The sequence below is a fragment of the Orcinus orca genome, chromosome 6 (genome assembly GCF_937001465.1).
Source record: "Orcinus orca chromosome 6, mOrcOrc1.1, whole genome shotgun sequence".
NCBI lineage: Eukaryota > Metazoa > Chordata > Mammalia > Artiodactyla > Delphinidae > Orcinus > Orcinus orca.
The window spans coordinates 29,967,129-29,985,649 of NC_064564.1; the positions used below are offsets into that span (position 1 = coordinate 29,967,129).

The window sequence follows — 18,521 nt, forward strand, 5'->3', positions numbered from 1 at the left end:
AGTGAGGACCCGGCCAAACCTCTCAGGGCCAGTGGTGGCGGGTTCGACTCCTGACCTCGACATACCGTGACACACACACACACACACACACACACACACACACACACACACACACACACACACACACACACACACACACACACACACACACACACACACACACACACACACACACACACACACACACACACACACATAAGACTATAATTCCTATTAAATATGACAGCTGGAATCCCAGCTTCCGTTCACAAAAATGCCGTGTATTTAGCCTATGCTAGGCACCAGACCGCGGACGCTCAGTACTGGCAAAAAAGGAAATACCCTGCCCTCATAGCACTGCCATTTTAATTGGAATAGTAGTGACAATGGTCAAGGGAGAAAATAAAGTGTCATCATCGCCACGGGGATGGTTAATCTCATGTGCGCACTGTGTGGGGCCCTGGCAACCACAAACATTATTCCAGATGTGGCCAGGAAGGTATTTTTCAGAAGAGATTAACACTGAAATTGGTCCACTTTGCGTAAAGGAGATTGGCAATGCCGCGGCGTGGGTGGGCCTCGTCCATCGGTTGAAGGACTGGAGAGAAAAATGAGGTGCCCTAGAAAGAGGGAAGTGTTCCTCCAATGGACTTGGCACATCAGCTCTTCCCTGTGTCTCCAGCCCAGAGTCCTGCCCTGACTTGCCTGCCTCACGGTCACAAGAGTCAACTCCTTAAAACGAAACTATATATGTAAAAATATTGAATATATACAAGCCTATTAATTTGTATATGTGTGTATAGATATTATATATATATGTATACACATATGTTTATATGTGCATGCGTTTGTAGTCTATGTGTAAGTACTATATACAGTATACATACAAGCCTATATGTGTGTATATATTGTATACATGTATGTATGTGCATATATACAGTATACATATTATGAAGGTGAACATGCTGTATATATACACACACCCATGTATTGATATATGGGTGTGTATATGTACAGTATATGTACACTGTATGTATGTATGTATACAGTGTATATTGATATATAGGTGTGTATATATGTTGTATACCTGTATGTGTATAGGTATTATATGTATATATGTATGTACTCTCTCTATATACACACTTGCGTGTGTACTTATATGTGTATGTACATGCACATATTTACATATAGGTGTGTGTATACATGGTATATATGTATGTGTATGTATCCTATATATGATATGTGTATGTATATATACGACGAATTTATAGATGCAGTACATATATATTTTTATTCTACATGCTTTTATATGTAGGTGTATATGTGTGTCTATATGTATGTACGTGTATGTATTGCATATATTATATGTGTATGTATGTATACTGTATATATACACACCTAAATATCTGTATGTGTGTATATATGTAGGATATAGACGAACCTAGGTGTGTATATTGCATATCTTATACGAATGTGTACATACTGTATATGTATACAAACTATGCATTTCATATGTGTGTATGTATAGTGTATATGTATGTGTCTATTGTATATATTATGTGTATATGTGTGTAGACATACTGTATATATACAAACTATGCATTATATATATGTGTGTGTATATATGTATTTGCGTATTGCATATACTATATGTGTATATGTCTGTATGCGTACTGCATATATACACAGCTGTATATTTTTGTATGCGTGTACATGTGTACGTGTGTGTGTGTATACACACACAGCCTATGGATTCTGTTTGTCTGGAGAACCCTCACTGATACGGACACTTATGACAATTGAGCACCTGCTCTTTGCCAGCCAGGGAGCCAAACGCTTGTCCTTTCTGTGTCTCCCTTAAGTGTCACAAGTCCCGGGAGGGAAGGTGATGCCGCTCCTACCAGTTGAGGTGCCTCAGGGTCAGAGAGGTGCACAGGGCGGGGGGCTGGAGCCTGGTGGAGCCCAGGTGGAGTTCTAGCAGCAGTACAGCCTAGCAGTCCCACTTCCCCGGGTGCCTCTCACAAAGACGCCGAGGGAGAGACGGGGTCTGAAGGAGGGGATGAGGAGGCTTCCGTGGCTCTGCAAGCCCAGACCAAGGCTGACTCGTCAAGGGTGTTAGAGGTCAGGACTCTGGTTACCTTGGGGATGGGGTTACACAGAGCCATTCCCATTCTGAAAAAGTATCCATTCTGCTCTTGTTTGTATGTTTACCCCCCCTCCCCCAAATCTTTTAAAAACAGATTCTCTTGGTTGCTGGGAGCACACAAGAGGAAGTTGTGTGTGAGGGGGTGTGATCCAGGGGACAGGGAGGATAAGCCCCCCACTCGTAGGGCCAGGAGTGGCTCAACTTTGTGAGCTAAGGATGGCCCGCGAGGTCCCAGAGAGAAGCGTCCCTGCTCCGTCCCTGCTCCGTGCACCCCATTCCCAGCCTGAGAAGTCCGGAGCCCACCCCCCCTCCCCCCCACACACACACCAGGGAGGAGAGCCAGTCACCCTGGCTCCCAGGCTCCGGCTCCAAGGCTCCCGGCACTAGGAGCTATTTTCAGCTTTCATGCCCTAGGACACGGCCAGAGCTAGTGTCTCCGGAAACTCTCTGTCTGTCTCTCGCCCGCCCGCCATCCCTCCCTCCCTCCTCCGCCTCTTCCCCTCCCGCTCCAGCTGTCCTGCCCTCCACCCTGCATTTCTACACAGGATGGCTCACAGACAGCTGCTCCCCGTGCCCACCCGCCACCATTCGATGGATGTCAAAGCAAGCCCTGGGGACTTCCCTGGAGGTCCAGCGATTAAGACTCTGAGCTTCCACTGCAAGGGGTGCAGGTTCGATCCCTGGTCAGGGAAATAAGATCCCACATGCCGCCCGGCACGGCCAAAGAAATAAATGAATAAAAAATAAAGTTATAGTGATGAAACAGCCCTAGTGGTGCAAGGATGGGACGTATAGCTCTATGGTAGAGAATAAAGGTCCAGAAACAGATGAGAACTTGATATGACAGAAAGTGGGGAAATTAAGGAGTTTTCAATAAATGGCATTAGGACAATTGCATATCCATGTGGGAAAAAGTAAATTAGAAAAAAAGAAAAAAAGCAAGCCCTGGTCAGGTGTGACCTTGGGCCCAGGGCCATTGGCACACGTTGTCGTGTGGGATGTTCTTCTTAGACTCCTCCCTCCCTCCTGTGTCACTGTCACTTCCTCCAGAACCTTCCTGGACTCCCCTACACAAGCTCGGGGTGTGCCCTCACCCGCCCACCCTGCATCACCGGAATTCCAATCCCGGCCCACCCTTCCCCGCCAGGTAAAGAACTGGGCCTGGTCAATAAGACCGTAGAGGTCCTCGGCCATTGCTATTGCAGTTGCAATTGTTACTGTGTTTACACAGGGTGACCAACACCCGCCCCCAGTTTACCCAGGACCGCTCAGGTTTGAGCGCTGGAACTGTGGGGAAACCCTCATTTCCGGGGAACCCCGGAAGGCTGGTCAGCCTATTTAGGATGGATCTTTCACTTGATATCCCAACCCCCGAGAGCCAGAAAGGGAATCTCCCCCCTCCTTCCATGGTAACCTTCATTCATTCATCCACTCATCCCTTTATTCAACTCCTTTATTCAGCAAGTATTTAGGAAGCATCTACTACATAGCAGACACTCTTCTAGGTGCTAGGGACAGTAAACTGAGAAGGTGTGATTTGTTACACGGGGATGATGTCTCGGAGACCACTGCAGGGCATGGGAGGTGGGAGAGGGAAGGGGCAGTTCTAAATGCAGGCTCTGACGGGACTGGGGCGGACCCTGCCCTAAGCCAGGCTGCTTGCTTCAACACAGCTGTCCTCACCCAGGGCCATCCTGCTTCCGCCTCACCCAGTTCTTCGGTGATGTCTGGGGAAAATCTGTGGTTGTCACAACTGGGGGGGAAGGGGCCCCTGGAATCAAATGGGTGGGGACAGGGATGCTGCTGAACCCCACACAGTGCCCAGGAGGGGCCCCCAGCAGAGAATGACCCGCCCCAAATAACCCCAGTGCCATGGGGGAGACCCTGCACTAATATTATTCAGACCCGCTGGTGTCCCTAGATTCCTGCACAGGCTGGGACTCTAACCGGGTCACCTCTGTATCCTGAGGTGACCTAGAGTGGGGCAGCCAGGAGGGCTGAGTATCAGGGATGAAATGACAAATCACCGTGCCCACTCTCCCCGCCGCACCCCAGGGTCGATGGCCTCTATCTCCTCCCTGTGCAGGTAGCTTTTCCCTGAGCCATTTCTTCTTGTCAAGGTCCCTGTCGCAGGTTGTGTTCCCCAAAGATGACGTTGAGAGCAAGGATTGGAGTGCAGGTGGTTGATGTGAGACGTGCAGAGAACAGATACAGCTGCCATAGGGTCCCGCAATTCCACTCCTGGGCATAGATCTGGAGAAAACTCTAATTCAAAAATGTACATACACCCCTGGGACTTCCCTGGTGGTCTAGTGGTTAAGACTCTGTGCTTCCGGTGCAGGGAGCATGGGTTCCATCTCTGGCCAGGGAACTAAGATCCCACATACTGTGTGACAAAAAAATAAAGAAAGAGAGAAAGAAAGAAAAAGAAAGAAAGAAAAGAAAGAAAGAAAGAAAGAAAGAAAGAAAGAAAAGATACATGCACCCCAATGTTCATTGCATCACTATTTATAATAGGCAAGATGTGGAAGCTACCTAAATGTCCACTGATGGATGAATGGATAAAGAAGATGTGGTACATATATACAATGGAATATATTCAGCCATAAAAAGAATGAAATAATGCTATTTGCCGCAACGTCGTGGATGGACCTAGAGATTATCATACTAAGTGAAGTAAGTCAGAGGAGAAAGACACATATATGATCTCTCTTATATGTGAAATCCAAAATACGACACAAATGAACTTGTCTACGAAACAAAAACAGACTCACAGACATAGAGAACAGACTTGTGGTTGCCAAGGGGGAGAAAGAGGGAGGGAGGGTTGGATTGGGAGTTTGGGGTTAGCAGACGCAATCTATTAAATATAGGATGGATAAGCTACAAGGTCCTACTGTCTAGCACAGGGAACTATATTCAATATCCTGTGATAAGCCATAATGGAAAAGAAAAAGAGTTTTATTTATACGTTCCATCCCTAACTGAGCTGGCCCATCCCCTCCCATGGTTCTAAGTGCAGCCCGAGGCTGCAGACTTCCCACCGTGGTCTTCAGCTCCAGAGCAAGCCACCTGCAAACCAGCCGCATCTTCCCAGGGGCTGGCAACTCTCCTTTGCTACTGATTCCAAGACACATCCAGATAGCACAAATGTGACCATGAAAACAAACTCAGGCATGTTCAAATCAGGGAAATAACATTCTTATCTCTGTTTAGTAGTTGCTTAATTTTAGAATAGCTTAGAGTTACAAAAAAGTTGCAAAGATCTGTACAGAGTGTGCAGAGTGCTGTAGACCCCCGACCCAGTACCCCTATTTCCAACACGTTAGTACTTTAGTACGTTAGTACGACATGCTTATCCAACTAAGGAAGCGAGATGGATACGTTATTATTAACTAAAGTCCACACTTTACTAGAATTTCCCTAGCTTTCCCCTAACATCCTTTTTCTGTGCCAGTCTCCTCTGGGCTGTGACATTTCTCAGACGTCCCTGGGTCTTGATACCTTGAAAGTTTTGAGGAGGACTGGTCAGGTATTTTGTCCCTCAATTTGTTTGTCTGTTGGTTTTCTGATGTTTTTCTTATGGTTGGGCTGGAGTTACGGGGTTTGGGGCAGAAGATCCAGACAGAGATAAAAATGTCATTCTCCTCAGGTCACATCATCAAGGATACACACCATCAAGGATACACACATCAAGGATACACCCCATCAACGGGACTTGTGACAAACAATTTTACCCTTGATCACCTGGCCAGTATCGTCTTTTTTTTTTGCTGCGTTGGGTCTTCATTGCTGCACACGGGCTTTCTCTAGTTGCGGCGAGCAGGGGCTCCTCTTTGTTGCGGGCACGTGCTTCTCATTACAGTGGCTTCTTTTGTTTCGGAGCACGGGCTCTAGCTGTGCGGGCTTCTGTAGTTGTGGCATGGGGGCTCAGTAGTTGTGGCTCCCAGGATCTAGAGCGCAGGCTCAATAGTTGTGGCCCACGGGCTTAGTTGATCTGCGGCACAGGGGATCTTCCCGGACCAGGGCTCGGACCCGTGTCCCCTGCATTGGCAGGTGGATCCTTTTTTTGTTTTCTTTGTTCCTTTTGGAACCAAAACTTTAATCCCAAGGAGTCTCACAAAACATATTACAAATGACAGCATGAAAAAGAAAACTGCACAGTAACTCAAAGTTCAGCTCTACAATATACTCTTCATCTGGCAAGACATTGGTATCTTGATCATCTCAACTTCCAAAAAACATTACAAAGAGCTATGTATTCATGTACGGCAATCACAGAGGGGACTTATGACCTAACTCAAAGGGAAACTAACTTCCTTGAAACTTCTTAGATTCTAAACTCACTGGACAACCTCTTGTCCAGTGTGAAGACTAGTGGAATTCTTAAACCTCTAATCTAGGGTAAGGGTGCGGCTTTCACTTCTACCTGCTGGCTTGTGTTCACAGCACCTTTTAAAGACTGCTTGCTTAACTACAGCTGCATACCATATCCCAGCTACAGAAAGTCTTTTCAATGTTTGCCAGTGTTGCTTCCATAATAATAAACATCACACTTTAGGTGGGCAGGAGTTAGAGTTTTATTATCAGTCTAGGCAAGACCAAAAATTCAAAGCAAATTCAATTTTGCTTAAGAGAACATTGTAAAGAAACAATTCTTCATATTACATGCCTCATATGACCCATTTCAAACCATAGAGAATGACATGTTTATGTGTCACCGCCCAAGAGACAAACAAATGTGAACAGCTAAAACATTTAAAAAGTGCATCAAGCTTCGGAAGTCTCAAACGAAACTTGAATTTTCTGTACATACTCCTGTCAAATGAAGTTATTTCCTGTGCACCACTCCTCTTGCAAAGTGGTCTGCTATTTCCTTTCATTTGACCTGGATCGGCTAGGAGACCTAGAGAAAGATCGGGACGGCTTGCGATTTCTCTCCTGGGACAGTGATCTCTCTCTTCTCCTACATCTACTAAAGGGACCTGCTCCGGCTGCGGGAGAAGCTTCTCCGTCTTGGACATCTGTGGTGAGGGGGAGGACTCCTCCTCCGATAATCATCTCGAGGGCGACGACCCCAAGAAGGAGGCGGCCACGATGTCGACTTCTCCTTTCCCCATTGGACAGGTCCACTCTTACTCGGCAGCCACAGAGTGTTCTCCCGTCTAGTTCTCAGACAGCATCTGCTGCACCTCGGGGATCTTCATTTTCAACAAGAGCGAAGCCGGGAGGGTTTTTAGCAACCCACACACTTCGGAGTGGTCCATAATACCCTAAAGCTCGTTCGAATTCAGTCTTGTTACCACTGTTTCCAAGATTCCTTACACAAACGTTACAGTCCAACGGACAGGAATCCCGATGCAAGACCCTCCTGGCTCCTGGGTTTCATGGGCCACAGGGTGATCCCGGGCCTCTAGAATCTCGCAGCTGAATCGGCTCGCACAAGCTGTCCTGTGGAGATGCTTTTCCCCCCATGTGTCCAGCCCGGGGCGCTGCTGTCTAGGCCCGACCTCCAGGGTGACAGGGTGAACCCCAGGTCCCTGGAGCAAACACTCAGAGCCCTGGTGACCAGACTCAGGGGGCTGCGGCGGCAGCTGGACATGTGTGGCCACCCTGGTGGTGTTTGGCCCCATCTGCAGTTCCAGTTCCAGCTGAGAAAGAGCCTCGCTGTGTTATTTTCTCCTGGTTGTGTAAGGATCCCCGGTGTCATTTGACAGAAATGTACATGGTGTGTTCTTTCTCTCTTTTCTCCCTGCTTCCTCTCGTCCCTCTCCCCCTCCCTCTCTCCCTCTCTCCCCCCCCTTCCCTCTCCCTCTTTCCTCTGCGTCTCTCTCTTTCCCTCTCTCCCTCCCCCCCTTCCCCCCTCCCCGTCCCTCTCCCCGTCCCTCTCCCAACTCCCTCTCCACCTCCGTCTCCCCCTCGCTCTCCCACATCCCTCTCCCTCTACCCTCCCCCTCCCTCTACCCCCTCCCTCTCCCCCGTCTCTCTCCCACCTCCCCCCTCCGTCTTCCCGCCTCCCCCGTCCCTCTTCCCTGTCCTTCTCTCCCTTCCTCTCTCCCTGTCCCTGTTTCCCTGTTCCGCACGCCCTCCCTCTACCTCTTTCCCTCTCCCTGTCCCTCCACCTCCTTCCCTCTCTGGAGAGGGAAGGAGGTGGAGGGACAGGGAGAGAGAGCAGGATGGGGGGAGAGGGAGAGAGGGGGGGAGAGGGAGAGAGGGATAGAGGGAGGGAGCGAAAGACGTCCTTCCCTCCCTCCCTCTATCCCTCCCTCCCTCCCTCCCTCTATCCCTCCCTCCCTCCCTCCCTCCCCCTCTCCCTCTATCCCTCCCTCCCTCCCTCCCTCCCCCTCGCTCCCTCCTTCTCCTCCCTCTCCCTCTCCCTCTCCCTCCAACTCTCCCGCTCCCTCCATCTCTTCATCTCCCTCACTCCCTCCCAGAGAGGGAGAGATGGCAAGGCAGAGACAAGGGAGCGGGAGAGAGAGAGAGGGAGAAATGGAGGGAGAGGGAGGGAGAGGAAGAGAGGGAGAGAGATATGGAGAGGAGAGGGAGAGAGAGGGGGGAGAGGGAGAGGGAAAGAGGTCTCTTCCTCCCTCCCTCTCCCTCTGTCCTCCTTCTCTCCCTCTCCCCCCCTCCCTCTCCCCCCTCTCTCTCCCTCTCCCCCCTCTCTCCCCCCTCCCTCTCCATCTCTCTCTCCCTCTCCCCCCTCCCTCTCCATCTCTCTCCCTCTCCCCCCTCTGTCTCCCCCCTCCCTCTCCATCTCTCTCTCCCTCTCCCCCCTCCCTCTCCATCTCTCTCTCCCTCTCCCTCCACCTCCTTCCCTCTCCAGAGGAGAGAGAGAGGGAGAGCGGTAGAAGTGCTGAGGAGGGGGGCTCCCTCCCCCTCCCACTCCCATCCTCTCCCTACTGCTTTCTCTTTTCTCTGCTTCAATGAACACCAGGCGCCTTTTAGATCAGCCCTGAAGTCAACGTCGATGCTTGGACAGCCTGACCTCCCCGCTGACTTCCAGCCCAGGACCACCGCTGGGAGATGAAGTCTGCGGGGCCCTGGGCGCAGGCTGCACAGGCACCTCCCCTGATGCCCAATCTCTCCACGTTTACGAGGCAGCCGACACTCCCCTCCCTGACTCCCCAAGATTTGGGGCTTTTTTAGTATGTGTCGATAATGCCATGAGCTACTATTTAACTCTTCCACGAGGACCCATCTCCCAAAATGCAGTGGTTTTCAGCCTTGGCTGCACTAGAGAACCCCCAGGGAAGGGAGAGACGTCTCTCCCTCCCTCTCTCTTTCTCTCCCTCTGTACTTCTGTCTACCTCTCTCCCTCTCCCTCTCCCTCTCCCTCTGGGGTGATGCCCGATGAGCTCAGAATCACAGATGGCCCCCCCATCCCCTCTCTGTGGCTTGCATGGGGGATGCACCTTCTCACCGTGGCCCGGGCATGGCCTTGACACTCAGACATCGGGTCCTGCACGGACACTTGTGTTTGTTCCATAGCGCAGGTGGCTGCAGTCTGTGCTTCTGTAGATGGGGGCTGTGCGTGAGCCCTTCATCTTCCCCGCAGACACCACTGGTGCTCGCTCGGCCTCGCGGGTGATGCGGGGGGCACGGGGGACAGTCTTGTGTCCCCACCTTCTTGGGCTACAGACAGGCCACGCTGGTCCCGTGGTGACTGGGGGCTCCCAGGAGAACCCCACTGCAGACCGGAGAGGTGGCCCCAGAGAAGGTGGCGTACGCCTGGGGCCGGGCCTCATCAGTGAGCCACGGGCCACCTGCAGCAACAGCTGTCTCACCGTCCAGGGGCTGGGTGTTCGGGCGCCGTGGGGTTGAGCCACTGTCTGCACGGCAGCCGTGTTTGTCTTGTTGAGCCCGGGGAGGCCCCTTGGTGGCTCCTGGAAAGACTGGCCGCATTTCTTCCTGCCCTTGGCCTTAGAGCCCATCACGTTCATGCCGTTTCTGGTTCCAAAAGGACCTGTGTTAATAAAGACCACGTGTTAGGACAGCACCAAAGTGTCTAGAAATCCGGGCCAGGAGGAGGAGGGAGGGGGATTGGCTGTGCCCGCCAGTGGCCTGGGAGCCCTGCCCGCCTGCAGAGACCTGGCCCGGGGCCTGCGGGGAGGGCGTGGCCCTCGGTCCCCAGCGCCTTCCGTCTCTGGGTTCCAGGAGAACTGCGTGATCCTCAGGGAGCTGGTGAGGCTGCAGGCCTTGAAGTCCCGCCTGCTGGGGTTCCGCACGCAGGCCGACTCCGTGCTGGAGATGAACATGGACAAGACCAGCCAGGTGGTGGCCACTGTCCTAGGTAACACCGCCTCCCCCTGAGTCCCAGTGGGGACGGGGTCAGGCGGACCTTGACCGGACGTGGTGCTGCCTGAGACCCCACTGTGTCAGCCCTTGGGGGTCACCTTCCCAGACCCTTCATTCTGCCTCGAGGGGCGCGGGGTCGGGGGTGGCTGGGGGGCCGCCCCGGGGACGTAGCCGAGCCTCTCCCCTCCGCCCGCAGGTGAGCTGGCCCAGAAGCTGAAGCCCCTCGGGGAGCAGGAGCGGCCGTGATCCTGGAGCTAAAGAAGGCCGAGTGCCAGAGGCGGGGCCTGCACTTGGACGGCCCCATCAACGCCTGGGACCTGCGCTGCTACATGAACCAGGGGGAGGAGACGCGCTACCACGTGAACCAGTACCTGCTCAATGAGGCTTTCCCCATGCAGGCGCTCACACGCGGGCTGCTGGGCATCTCCCAGGAGCTGCTGGGGCTGACTTTCGACCTGGAGGAGGGCACCAGCATGTGTCACGAAGACGTGAGGCTCTAAACGGTCTGGGACGCGGCCTCGGGCAAGGTCATCCATCGGCAAGTTCTACCTGACCTCTATCCTCGGTGCGTGCGTGGGGGAACCTGTCGGCCGTGGGCCGGGGCTCCTCTGTCGAAGCGGGGCCCCATCCACGTCCCTCCGCAGGGTGGGGAAGTCCGGGCACGTGGCCTGCTTCGGCCTGCAGCCGGGCTGCCTACAGCACGATGGGAGCTGCCAGATCGCCATCGCGGCCATGGTGGCCAACTTCACCAAGCCTACGCCCAACCTGCCCTCCCTGCTGCAGCATGATGAGCGGGAGACCAACTTCCACGACGTCGGGCACGCGATGCACCAGCTCCGCTCCCAGGCGCAGGGCTGCAGGCAGGGGGCGGGGAGGGCCCGGGCGTGCGTGGTCCTCAGGCAGGCCCTCGCCATGGGATTCTTCCACTGACATCACCCCGCACGTGGTGACGCCCTCGGTGTCAGCTTCCATCATCAGACCCCAGGCACTGGGCGCATAAATAACGGAAATGGATGTCCTCGAGGCTCTAGAGGCTGGAAGACCCAGATCAAGGAGTCAGGGCTGGTTCCCTGCATGTTAAATACATGCACTCAAGAGTTGCCTTGGAAAAAGACAAAAGAAAAGAAAGGAACGTTGCCTGCAAGTCTGCTGACAGCCGGTGATGAGAACCAGAGGGAAGGCTCTGGGGCCGGGGGCGCAGTGCCCTGTGAGCTCGGGGGCTGCTGCCAGTCTCCGTGGAGGCTCAGCAAGTCCCAGTGACTTCCCCACGTGGGGGGCGCCAGCTGAGCATCTGGGCCCAGGACCCACTGCTCGTTCAGTCTTCCTGTGGTCAGCCCTTCATCCTGAGCGCGATGCTCTCACAGGCTGCACCGGGGCGTGTGGGGACAGTTTACTGAGCTGTACAGACGTCACTACTGCTTTGGACCATTTCCGTCACCCCGAAAATGTCCCTCACGCCCTTAGCTATCACTCCGTCCCCTCGCCAGCCCCTGACAACCAGGAACCCACTCGCTGACTCTGTGGATCTACCTGCTCTGGACGTTTCCCCTCAGTGGGGTCACGCCCTGTGTGTCCTTCTGTGTATGACTTCTCTCGCTGAGCATCGTGTTCTCAGGGTGTATCGACGCGGCAGCGAGCGTCAGGGCTTCACCGTGTTGCGTGGCTGAGGGACGTAAAGACGACAAGAGAAAAGAAAAGAACGTTGCATGCAAGTCTGGTGACAGCCGGTGATGAGAACCAGAGGGAAGACTCTGGGGCCGGGGGCGCCGTGCCCTGGGAGGCCCTGGCGCTGCTGCCAGTCTTGGTGGGGCACGGGCAGCACCGTCCCTCAGGAGCTGCTGGACAAGCTCATCAAGTCCCGGGAGGCCAACCCAGATGCGGCCGGACCGAGGGAAGGGAAGGGGGCTTCCGGTCTGCCCGGCTGGAAAGCGCGGCCTGGACACGGTGCCAGCCCCCCGTCTCCTTCCTCCCGCCCCCCAGGCCTCTTCAACCTGTGCCAGATCGTCCTGGCCAAGGTGGTTCAGGCCCTGCACATGCAGACGCCCGCGGACCCGGCCCAGGAGAATGCCCGCCTCTGCCAGGAGATCCTGGGGTTCCCAGCCATGCCAGGTAGCCAAGCGCGCACCGGGCTCACCTCAGCGGTCGGTTGGCGGCTACTGCCCAGGTCAAGAGGATCGTCTGGTGGTGTGTGAATGGGGACCGACTGACGGGCTCCGGCCGAGGCCCGCTGACCTCTGGCCTCTTCCTGCCACGGTTCCTTGGCTGGTCCCTCCAGCTGTGGCCCGCGGAGTCCGAGGGTGGGGTGGGAGGCTCTGCACATGCTTTCTAGAGAGCCTGGAAGAGGCAGGAGAGGGCTTCATACCCCGAACAGAAGGCATCGACGAGGTCTGCCCGTGCGTGTCGGTGCGGACACGCGGTTCACTCCCTCGTGAGCGCTTTAACCAGCGATCTCTCCGTGGTGGAGGGCGAGCCCCGACTCATCTCTCGCAGCCTCGGCAGCTGACCTTGTAAGAGGCTTAGGAGTGAACCCTCGTGAGCTTCAGCAGAAAGTCGGCAAAGATTTATTTGTGTCCCTCCACTGAACTGCCAGCAAGGTCCCCGTTTTCTACAAGTGTTGGGCCAATACTCTCTCTAGTGGCAGGGGACTCAGACAAGGCTGCTTTGGGGCCCCCACCCCCGCTCTGGGGCAGGGGCACTGAGCGGCCAGGGAGCCAGGCAGGAGCCCCTCCGCGTGTGTCCCAGTGACCCACCTGCCTGCGACCTTCGGCCGCCTGGCAGGAAGCTACGACGCCCAGTCCTGTGGCCAGTCATTCCTGCAAGAATCACTGGAACCAGTTTCTGCCAACCCGCCAAAAAAAAAACGACTTCAAAGGCAACGTGGTGTCACAGGAAGGGCTTGTTTCTGTGTTTCTTTGTTTTTAGTTCATTAGGCCTCACTTAAAATTCTGATTCCACAATGCACTTGCTTTGGGATCTTGAACAACACTCATAACCTCTGCAAGTTTCAGTAGAGTAAGTTTATGTGATTACCTTCATCTGTAATATCCCTGTGTTGCAATCTTAATTAATTCAGATTAATGCATCTTAAGCTTAATCTCAAGTTCAGATCAAAGACTAGTTCCTCTGTGACTTCTCCTCTGAACTGATTCAAAAGCCTCCTCTCCCGTCCTCATTTGGCTTCTCTTCTCTTCTGGAATCTCATAAGAACTTCTATGACCTCTCTGGTTTTTTGTTGTTGCTGTTGTCTGTTTGTTTGGTTTTTAATTGAAATATAGTTGATTTACGATGTCGTGTCCGTTTCAGGTGTACAGCACAGTGATTCCGTTTTCAGATTCTTTTCCCTTATAAGTTATTACAAAATATTGAGTACAGTTCCCTGTGCCATAGAGGAGATCCTTGTTGTATCAATTCTATGCCTTCTTTGAATGACCGTAGCACTTGTTGTCTGTATCATTTTTATGTCTGTTGTGGCTTTGTGACTGAAAATGAAAATTTTCTATTTGTTCATGTCCTGGCCCTTCCTTAGAAATGTGTTCATTTACCTATTTCATATTTATTGACTACATCTTGGACACCGTGTTAGCTGCTTGTTCTAGATGTTAGTAAAACATAGACCTTCCTGCTCAAAGGGTCACAGTATTTGTGGGAAAACAAACAAACGAACAACTTACGTCTCAAATAGCTTTGTACTTCCCAAAGAGAGCACAACACCTCGTAGGTACAATAAATATATGTATTATACATAAATGTATAAATAGTTAATGGCATTAAAAACTTGAGATAACTGCTTTTCTATTCTGAGGAAATGATGATAATATTTCACCAGGAGCTCAACACCACTCTGAGAATGAGGGCTTAACCCCCGACCTGGCTCACTGCATCGCTTTCTTATATGAAAATAGACAAGTCTGTACATGCTCTCTACAAAAAGGCTTATCTGGCATGAATTTCAGATAGCAAGAAGAAAAAGTCAAGAGGTTCAGAGAAGCATCCAGAAGCTCAGGTGATTGTCTGGCACTAATACAACTTGCTTGACAGGAAAATAGAGCTGTAAATCTCACAAAATTAGATGGTCTTCTAAGAATTTCAAAACCGCCTGCTAGTAATTAGAAATCCTAGAAGAACCGCTTCTTTTAAAGCATACTGATAATATGCTTTACAGCTTAATATTCAGAAGCCTATGTTTTGGCTAAGTGAGCTTCAGGAATGAAGGAAACTTGTGGTTCAGTTCCATCTACTCTGGAACCTCTGGTCAAAACACCTACTTCTGTGCTCAGCCATCTTATCATCTGTAAAATGGAGGCAACTCTAAGAAAACATAGTCACAGAGATGTTGCACAGTTTCCTGTGTCACTGTCTTCATTTGTTTCAGAAAACAAATAACGTCTAAGCTACTACTGCAAAGAGCGCAGTGTTACTTGGGGTCATGTAGTGCAGCTCTGTCAAAGTAAAGAAAAGGAAAGGGGCCTAGAATAACTATAATTTTCCCAAGAGGACACTATTATTTTATGGCAAATCTGAGTCAAGAACCCTGATCTCTTTGATGCCATTCCATTGTTCTTTCGTTGGGTTCTCAGCAACCCAGAGAAAGAAAGAGAAATAAAACTCCTATGTGCTGTGTCACTGGTACAGGACGTGGCAAGATTGGAATTGGAGAACTACATATTAACAGGTATTTGGGAAATTCTTCAAACTAATTAAGATATATACCAGGTACATAAAAAACAGTTATGTTTTCCCAAGACGATTCTGTGGAATGAACAGAACTGGTAACTGAAGGTGCCTGTGTGCTGCAGTTCCAAACAGGACGGGTGAATGCTTGTTTTCTGGCACCTTTAAGACTCCACCCCAATATACACATTAAAATAAAATTAACATTTCAACTGGGTCATATTTAATTCTGCATGCTCTTGTAAGTCAGCAAAATAGTCCATATATCATTTAAGTTGTCACTCACTTTCTTTTCTTTTTTTTGCGGTACACGGGCCTCTCACTGCTGTGGCCTCTCCCGTTGCGGAGCACAGGCTCCGGACGCGCAGGCTCAGCGGCCATGGCTCACGGGCCTAGCCGCTCCGCGACATGTGGGATCTTCCCGGACCGGGGCACGAACCCGTGTCCCCTGCATCGGCAGGCGGACTCTCAACCACTGAGCCACCAGGGAAGCCCGTCACTCACTTTTTAACTTGACTTTTCATTTCTAAAAGTCTTTCCAAACACAAAACAGAGGTGGGAAAATGGTATATGGGAAGCTGCAGAGATGAAATAAGCTTACTTCATTCGGCATAAAGATGAATACCCAAACAACTTCTGCATAGCTGGAAGTGCCCAAATCTACTATCTTCGTTTTGTAGTCAAGGCTTCCGGAAAAATATGCTAACGGATTCCTAATTACCCAAATGCCCCATATCTGTTTCAGTAAGTATCATTATATATTATGGAAATTTTTCTCAGTGACAGAGAAAGACATCCTGGCCGAGCATCCCCCTGCCCATGACACAGAGATGATGGGTCTCAAGCTACCTTGAAGGCGTTGGAGCCCACTTTATCCATTACTAATATTAATGGAGGACAAAACTTCATATTCTGTTTGCTCTGTGTCTGTTAAATCACTTCTTCCCTTCATTAAAATGGATGACACATAATTGAGTCTGTAGTGTGTGTGTCACTGGAAACTGAACACATTTTTGTTGGTGTTATTAACGTCATAGGTTTCTGGGGGGGGTCTACTAAATAACTAAGTCTAGTTTCACAGTTACAAATAAATTATGATGTAATTTTGAATAAAGTAAGCTCATCGTAAAGGAAGGATACTGAGAGTTGCTACTACCCCTTCCTTGAGGGGCTCTTGTAAAGCACTAAATCAAGTAACAGAGGTTTATATGCATGCATATATTTTCAATGATATTTGAACACACTTGAAAAGAACTCTACGGAATGCATTATAAAACCTCGATGCTGTGTGTCCCTAGTTCCCGGCTCTCTCGTTCAAACTATTTAAATGAACAAAATGTTATCTATTAGGATAGCTATCAGAGTACTCCAAATACTACTTCTTGCAGTACCCTGTCCCAACCATTTGCCTTCCTCTTCCCATTAGTCCTTAATTCAGAAACCCCAGAGATTTGTTCAGTAATTTATGAACATATTTCTTCATTCAGCCAAGAAAATTGATGGATCCCTTACCAAATTTCAGGCACCCTTCTTCAGGATGTTTTCTAGGCATGTTCAGGAAACACAGCAGTGATTTAACACAGATGAATATAGCCTCTCTCGAGCTGAGGGGAGAGACAAAAGTAAAGAAGCAAATATAAAATCGTAAGTGTAAATACGTAAATAAAAATTGAACAAATGGGTAGAATAACTAGTATATCAGGTAAGTGCTGGAGAAAAACAGCAAGCAGGGAAGGGGGATGGAGATTGTTAGCTGGTAGGAGGAGGCTGCGATCGGAAACTAAGTGATCACTGAGGGCTTTCTGGGGAAGATAAAATTTACGAGGGAACCTAAGGTTGTGAGAGGGAGCAAGGTGCATATCTGGGAAGTGAATAGTACAAGCAGAGGGAACAGTCAGATGGAAAGGCAATGAGGCAAGAGTGGGCTTGGAGTATCCAAGGAGCAGAAAGGATGTCAGTGTGTGGAAAACAGAGGGAGCAAAGTGGAGAGGAGAAGGAAACAGTCAGAGAGGAAACAGAGGCCCAGATTTCTAGGGCTGTGGAGGCACTTTGAGGACTTTGCTTTTCCTGTGAAGAAGCCATTGAAGAGACTTGAGTGACATGATCTGACTTATGTTTTAACAGGATCTCTCTGGATGCCATGTTGATTAGAGACTGCAGGAGAATAAGGACAAGCCCCAGAAGACCAATAGTTGATTCAAATGTCAAGAAACAGTTATGCCTTCACCCTTCAACTTCACAAATGATGCCATTTCCACTGAGCTATTGAAAAATATCATCTGGCTTTCAAAACAATAAACCAGAAGGCATTTTCTCACATAAGCAAGGTCACAAACAACTGTCAGCTAAAGGTGAAATAGCAACAAATCAAATAATAACAAAAAACATTTTTTATAGATTTTAAAACCTTACAAAGCATTTTCTTGTCCATTATCTAAGTTAATCCTCAAATCAACGCCATGAGATAGTTATTATTTTCCCATTAGAAGTGACCGCATATTAAATCCTTAGTGATTGCTCAAGAAAAGCTGAAATCTTGAGTGTACATCTATTAATGCCAAGGTTGGGTTTTTTGCCCATGGGAACATTGGATGCTAAAATCCACGGGGATTTTCAGCTCAAGATGGCAGACTAGGAAATATATTTACTTTCTGGTCCTCCTGAAACCATGTTTAAATAAAACTGCAGAAATACCAAAATTAATCAACCAATAAAAGCCAAGACATTGTGGAAGTCATCAACCACAGAAAGATTTCAACACATTTCGAGAAGGCAAACAATGAAATGGAGGGGCCATGAATAAAATAATGAAGAAAAGACTACCCTAAGTAGGGTCTGCACAAAGCCAGGCAGCTTTTGCTGAGCCCTGGTTATAGTAAAGGACAGAGGAAAGAAGAGGGGCTGAAAACAAGGAGACAAAAGTCATTTTAGGAAAAAACGTTCACTTAATGAGCTCCAGGGAACACTCAGCCTGCTGCCATACTCACTCATGGATTACAGTGGATTGTTGGTAAGCAAGACAAGAAAACAGGGAACCAACAAACAAAAATCAAGACACGGTTTCTCACTGAGCTCTTCTCAAATGAGATCAAGAAATTATGGTTCAATGCCATAGCTGTAAATCATTTCTGCTCCTGGAGAGGTTAGAAAGGGCTTAGAATTAGTTACCCTTTTTCTTCAGACAGAATTTAGGTCTGAGCAAAAGCTTTTGTGTCCTCCAACCTCAAAGTTTATTGGGGATGGAAGTCCAAATTTGCTTTGACATACCATAAAAAGAATCTCATGAGCAGAGGGTCAAACTACTTTTGGAATATATGAATTATGCCCAGTGTGATTTTAAATAGATTTTAAACAAAAATATACAAAGTTTCACTGGTTCTGAAACTTCTACATGTTACATGCCTGATATATAACACACAATGTCAGTCCC

At 49.9% G+C, this 18,521-nt stretch overlaps 2 pseudogenes; one reads left to right on the forward strand and one right to left on the reverse strand.

The window, feature by feature from the left end:
• Nucleotides 1–6,692: 6,692 nt before the first annotated feature.
• On the reverse strand, nt 6,693–7,510 carry LOC125964853 (serine/arginine-rich splicing factor 3-like; annotated as a pseudogene).
• Nucleotides 7,511–9,643: 2,133 nt separating this feature from the next.
• Nucleotides 9,644–18,521, forward strand: part of LOC125964805 (thimet oligopeptidase-like) — a 59,196-nt pseudogene continuing 50,318 nt past the window's right edge.